We start from the raw sequence: 6,000 nt of genomic DNA on the forward strand, positions 1-6,000 counted from the left end.
AGAGATGTGCAGTGAGAGGCAGGCACGTGCTAGTGGTCGGCAGCTGGAACAAAACAAGCTGGACTCCTGCGGTTATTGAAAATGAAACAGTTCCTGGACGGCAGGACTCATATCTCACAGGAAGCGAGGGCCTCTGACCATGGTCCCCAAAGGACTCTGTTCCCAGGCCTGCATCAAGCCCGATGTCTTTATCCAGGGAGGCACTCAAGCTGACACTTTGACTCTCCCCTGGCTGCTGTTGAGGGTGCTCTGGCTGGAGCTTAAACCATTGGCGATGGAGTGAAAAGTTTGCTCATGATCTGGGAGACAGAGACCGGCTCTGGGCCTGCCCCGCCCTGCCCTGAGAGGAGTGGGACGGGGGGGGGTAGTTCTGAACCCGCTGACCCTCCAGCCCCCTCCTTACTCAGTCCCTGTCCTCCTGCTCCAAGCCAGGCCCCTGTCCTCTTCATGCAGATGCAGGGAGGGAGGGCCGAGCACACAGGATCCCTCCTGCCTGGAGCTCACAGCCCAGAGGGGGAGCAGAAAGACACAGGGAACTGCAGTGGGACAGGACCCATGCGGGGAGAGGGGGAGGTCCTGGGGACTGGGGACCAGGGAGTGGCAGCTGAGCCTGGCTGGGGATCAGGGCAGCTCCTCAGAGGGGGGGTGTCTGTCTGATGTGGAGGAGAGGGAGCGGGTGTGGGGAAGGTGCTGGGGGCAGAGAGAAGCGGTTGTGCAGAGGAGCAGAGTGACAGTGAGCTGTGTGGAGAGGGGACCGGCAAGTCCTTCAGTCAGGACCAGGGACAGAGTCCTGGGAGGGAGAGGGGGCGGGGCCCTAGGTGGCGCAGGGGGTGGGACAGGGCCCTGGGAGAGAGAGGGGGGTGAGGAAGAAACAGCAGGAGGACCTGAGAGCTGCCCAATGTCATATTTGTGCCCTGAGGTCAGTGAAGGTCATGGCTGATGGGCCTCTTTGGAAAGCCACAGTGGGTCCTGGAGAGATTATACATGGAGTGTTAAGGACAAGGGGCAGGATGCTGGTCAGAAAACCATGGGATCACATGATCAGGAACTGGCTGCCCTGACCAGTCACAGGTGAGATCTGAATGCAGAAGTGGAATCTGAGTGAAGTTCTGGGGTCAACGTCAGCTGCTGGACATTGACATGGAATAGGGCAATGGGAAGGGGACCCCTGATCTCAGATTGAGTGGCCTGAGATGATGACAGTAGGAGGTTTGTCATTTGTTGGGGGCTGGAATAAAATGAGTGAAAAACAGAAAAATTCCTAAATCAGAAAGCTGCCCGACTCAGGGTAGGGACATGAGGAGCAGGGAGGGGGTGTGGGAGGGGAGCAGAGAGGTATTCAGCTGGAGCTCACTTAGATTTCTGGAAGATGAGGGGATAAGTCAGATCAGCCACTTGAGAAATTGTTAGAAAGTTGTTTGGCTGCATATACTGGAGCTCAACACACACTCCTCGGCTTCATGACAGAGCGATTGTACTACTGGACGTACACTCCGGAGAAATGTGTGTGTATACCCATACACATACCGGTTCCGGAACACTGTCTTATTCTAAATTCATTAGCTACCGCTCCCCCACTGAGCGTGTCTAGGGCCCATTGCTGCTAGGGCTGTTGCTCCTGAGCAAGCCAGGTGTGCCCTGCGTTTATAGCTGCAAATGACTGAGGGCTTCAGTTAGTCTACCGGGGCTCCTCCGGGGGGCAGCAGCACTTCAGACTTACCACTTACACATCAGAATGGCTTAGCTTCACAGTATCTCATGAGAGACATTTTCAATTTCACACCCAGAGCTCCAGGCAGTTTCTCATCTTCCTTTCCCTTGTGCTTCAGGCGTATTCCTTCCAGGGACTCAGCTCTATGGGGAGATCCCAGCTCCCATGCCGTAGCTCTCTGGTCTACACTCGATATTCTAGTCTGCACACAGGCATCATAATTCCAGTGTGAACCTCAAGAGCCCACGTCTGCACTAACACGCGCAGGTCAGCACCCGTCCCTGATACACAGGTATCCGCACACACGTTCACTACTTCAACTCTTAGCTTCATCTTCAGTCCTGGAAGTTGAGTATGTTCTTATATTTTATGTTCACTTACACATTTATAAGATCCTTCTAACTGTTTTAGAAGTCAGACCTTATATGTAAGGCGTTACAGTACATCTGGGCTGACAATGGTGAAGAAGAGGAGTCATGAGACTGGCTGTTAGAATAATTTTTCAATAGTGATGTCAGCTGGAGACAGCTCGATTCCTGGAGCCCATCGGGGACCATGCCTCTGTTTCCTCTCTGGGACCCACAGGTGGAATCCCGGGAGCTGGTGCAGCCAGCATCATGTCCGCCCTGACTGACAGGCCGTAGTGAAGAAGGAGCTGTTGATCGATGAGGCAGGGAGTGACAAGTACCATGTCAATAACAAACACCATGACAAATACCCACCGCTGCCTCCCAGCAAAATCGTCCAGCATGCGGAGGATCTGGTGGGACAGGAGGTGCTCCACTAGCTGACCAGTGAGAACTGTGAGCACTTTGTGAATGAGCTGCGCTACGGAGTCTCCCACAGCGACCAGGTGTGTCCTCAGCCTGTGTCCCTGTCCCCAGGAGCCATAACACTCCTTCAGCTGACAGAGGCTGGGCTTCAGTGTGGGCCGAGAAGGGGTGGGGACAGATGCATTAATGAGACAATTATCAGAGACTAAATCTCTGCTCTGAGGACATGACAGTGGGAAAGGGAAGAGGGTGGGGACACCTGCTGCTGGAAGTGCAATCCCTGCAGTTAGAGGTGATGTCACAGCCGTGACCGTCACCCCATAACCAAGCCCTCCCAGACTGCCAGGCCCTGAGATGGACCCTTCCCACAGCCCCAGAGGAGGGTATTATTATCCCCAATTGACAGGTGAAGAAGTTGAGGTTCTCAGCACTTAAGTAACTTGTCCATGGCCATTGATTTTATCAAACAAATCTGTGTTGAGTCTGCAGACTTGGTCCTTGTCTTGTCCTGGGAGTGCCACTGTGCAGGTGAGTAGCAGAGCTGGGATTTGAAGCCCAAGTGTATCTGATACAGCTCACTGTGCTTATGCAAAGCCCTGTCCTCAGGAGCTGCACTTTTGTTCACTTACTAAGCTTGGTTTTGGCCAGGACCCCTCATTTTGAAAGTATTTTTCACCTGGGTAACTTAACTTCCTTCATGTTCCCTCTCACTCCCTCCTCTCCCTGCCTGCACTTCGGTACCTTGTTTGTTTGTTTGTTTTTGGTGAGGATATTGGAAAAGTTGTTAGATGCTTGTTGAAGCAAAGTGTATAATGTTTTCAAAATTTTGAAGGTATTGTTTCACTGTCACTTAGCTAATGCATTTGTTTTCATGATTCTGAAATGGTTCAGATTTTTGATCCTTTGCATGTGATCTAGTGTTTTAAATTTTGGGTTTTTGGGGGTTTCTTTGGTAGAAGGTTGCTCTAAAATTTCACTGTGAAATCCCTGTGTGACTCTCTGGCTATATACTCTGCTGGGCACTTGATTTCTCGTTTCAGTCTGGAGACGCATTCCTTCAGTTCTGGGAGTTTTCCAGTTTCTCCTCTCTCATTCTGAAACCCCAGTTATGGGGATGTTGGACCAATTATCCTTCTGATTTTTTATCTTCTCTGGCCTCCTTTCCATGTACATATTTATTGTTTAATTAGAATACTAATATTTTATGATATATTTGGGTATAATAGTTTTTTTAAGTAGCAGAGACAATATCAGCATAAAAAAGAGAAAATTATGCAAAATAAATCTGTTTATAATATTGGTGACAGTGCACAAGACTTGAGGTCCTCATTCATACACGGCTTCTACTTCGGGTCCATTTCCTTACTCCTATGAAGCAATTACCCTCAAGTAAAATGTGTCTTGGAAACCTGGGAAGCAATAACATAGTCCATGAACATCAGGGTGCTACATTAGGAAGATTAGTAGATTCATAAAATATCTCCTAGTCATCTCATTTTGAGTTCTTCTTCATGGATTATTCATAGACAAAAGAACAGATTCACAGGTTGATATAAAGAATCATGTGTCAATACAAAATTGTTACATAACTTATTAAAATAGTTGTGTCACTAGGCACAAACAATACTTACAGCAATTAAATACAATTCCAAATTTGAGAGAGTGAAATAACTAAGAAATAGTTTCTATCAATTACATTTTATATAAACCATAATTCAAGTCTCCTTGCAAAATGAAACAGTGCAAATGGGACACATCACAGTATTCGTCCTATGGCTTCAGCCCTATGCACTTCCCATCCACCTTGGCAGGCAAAAACAGTGACAATGCAACAATAAGACAGCGTAAAGAATTTTACAGGATCTCAACACAGAAGATAAAACCAGAATGGGTTTCAAAACAAAAAGAGGTGCCATGTACACTGTTCCCAATGTTTCCCCTTTCACTTCACAGCTGAAGATGAGGGTTTCTCAACCTGAGCACGACTGACATTGTGCTCACTGGCAACGAGGGTAATCCTTCATCATCGTGACTTGCCCTGTGCTTGGCAAGACAGTTAGCGGCATCTGTGACCTCTGCCCACAAGATGCCAGTAGCACTCGCCGACCCTCACGTATAAGAACCAAAATGTCTGTAGATATTGCCAAATTTTCCCCAGAGGGAAGAACTGTCCCCACTTGAGCACTGCTGGCCTGACTGAATGGTGGTCATAACACACGGTGTGGCCAAACTGGAATGTGACTTCCATATGGCTCCCACCTGCTTGGAGATGGTGGATTGAGCAGATGTCAGACATGTGAGCAGTGTGTCTCTCTGTGAGTGCTGTCACAGTGGGGACTCCCCTGTTACTGAAGTCATGAGGGCATTGTGTTTGCCTTTAATACTGTGGTCAGTCATTCTGTTTCTTTGCCCAGTGCTCTTTGAAGCAGATTAGATTTTTCCTCAAGAGAGTATTTATGACTTGTGGGTAAAGGGCTGTGGGCTGGCAGGGTCATTGTAGCCTGGGGCTTGGTTTGGGACTGAGCCTTTCTCACTCTTTTGTGATCTCTTAACACTAAGATTTGTTAATACTATCATCTTTAATACAAAGATCTTTTAATACTAATATCTTTTAATACTAAGACCTTTGCAACACTAAGCTTTTACCCACCCCCTGGACTAGGGGTCAGGAGCCTTTTTGGCTGAGAGAGCCATGAATGCTACATATTTTAAAATGTAATTTTGTGAGAGCCATACAACGACCCATGTACATTAAGCATTATCCAATAAAATTTTGGTGTTGTCCCGGAGGACAGCTCTGATTGGCTCTGGCCATCGGCAACCATGAACAGGAGCAGTTAGAAATGAATGGATTATAGTACATGAGAATGTTTTATATTTTTAAAGTTATTATTTTTTTTATTAAAGATTTGTCTGCGAGCCAGATGCAGCCATTGAAAGAGCCACATCTGGCTCACGAGCCATAGGTTCCCGCCCCCTGCCTTGGACTGTTGCATTGATGTAGGGTGGTGCACTCTTATGAGGAATCCCGTTTATGCCTCAGATGAGTGGCTTTGTATCAGACACTTCCCTATTTGTATATTGGCTTAAGGTTTTAATTGTCTACGCTATATGTTCGGCAGATAAAATATATTATGCTCATTTTGTTTAAGATGGCGCTGCCCATGTGGAGGCTTGTCGCCCAGGTGATATTAATGTGTGATGGGGGCGGGCTGTGGGAAGACAGGATCCTTGTAGCCTGGGGCTTGGTTTTAGGACTGTGCCTTTCCCACCCTTTTTGATATGGGGTGGTGCAATCCTATCATGCCCCAGATAAGTGACTTTGTATTAGAGACTTCCCTAGCTTGTATATTGGATTAAAGGTTTTGATTTCTGCACTATAAAGTTGGGCAGACCAGGAACTTGCTCTCTCTTGATTCCTGAGAAAGCATTAGAGGAGAGAGCAGATAGGAGAGCAGAGAGAAGCCACATGGAGGAGGCCAGGAGAAGCAGCCAAGATGGTGGAGTGCTGAGTGA

Source organism: Saccopteryx bilineata, chromosome 1 (genome assembly GCF_036850765.1).
Source record: "Saccopteryx bilineata isolate mSacBil1 chromosome 1, mSacBil1_pri_phased_curated, whole genome shotgun sequence".
NCBI lineage: Eukaryota > Metazoa > Chordata > Mammalia > Chiroptera > Emballonuridae > Saccopteryx > Saccopteryx bilineata.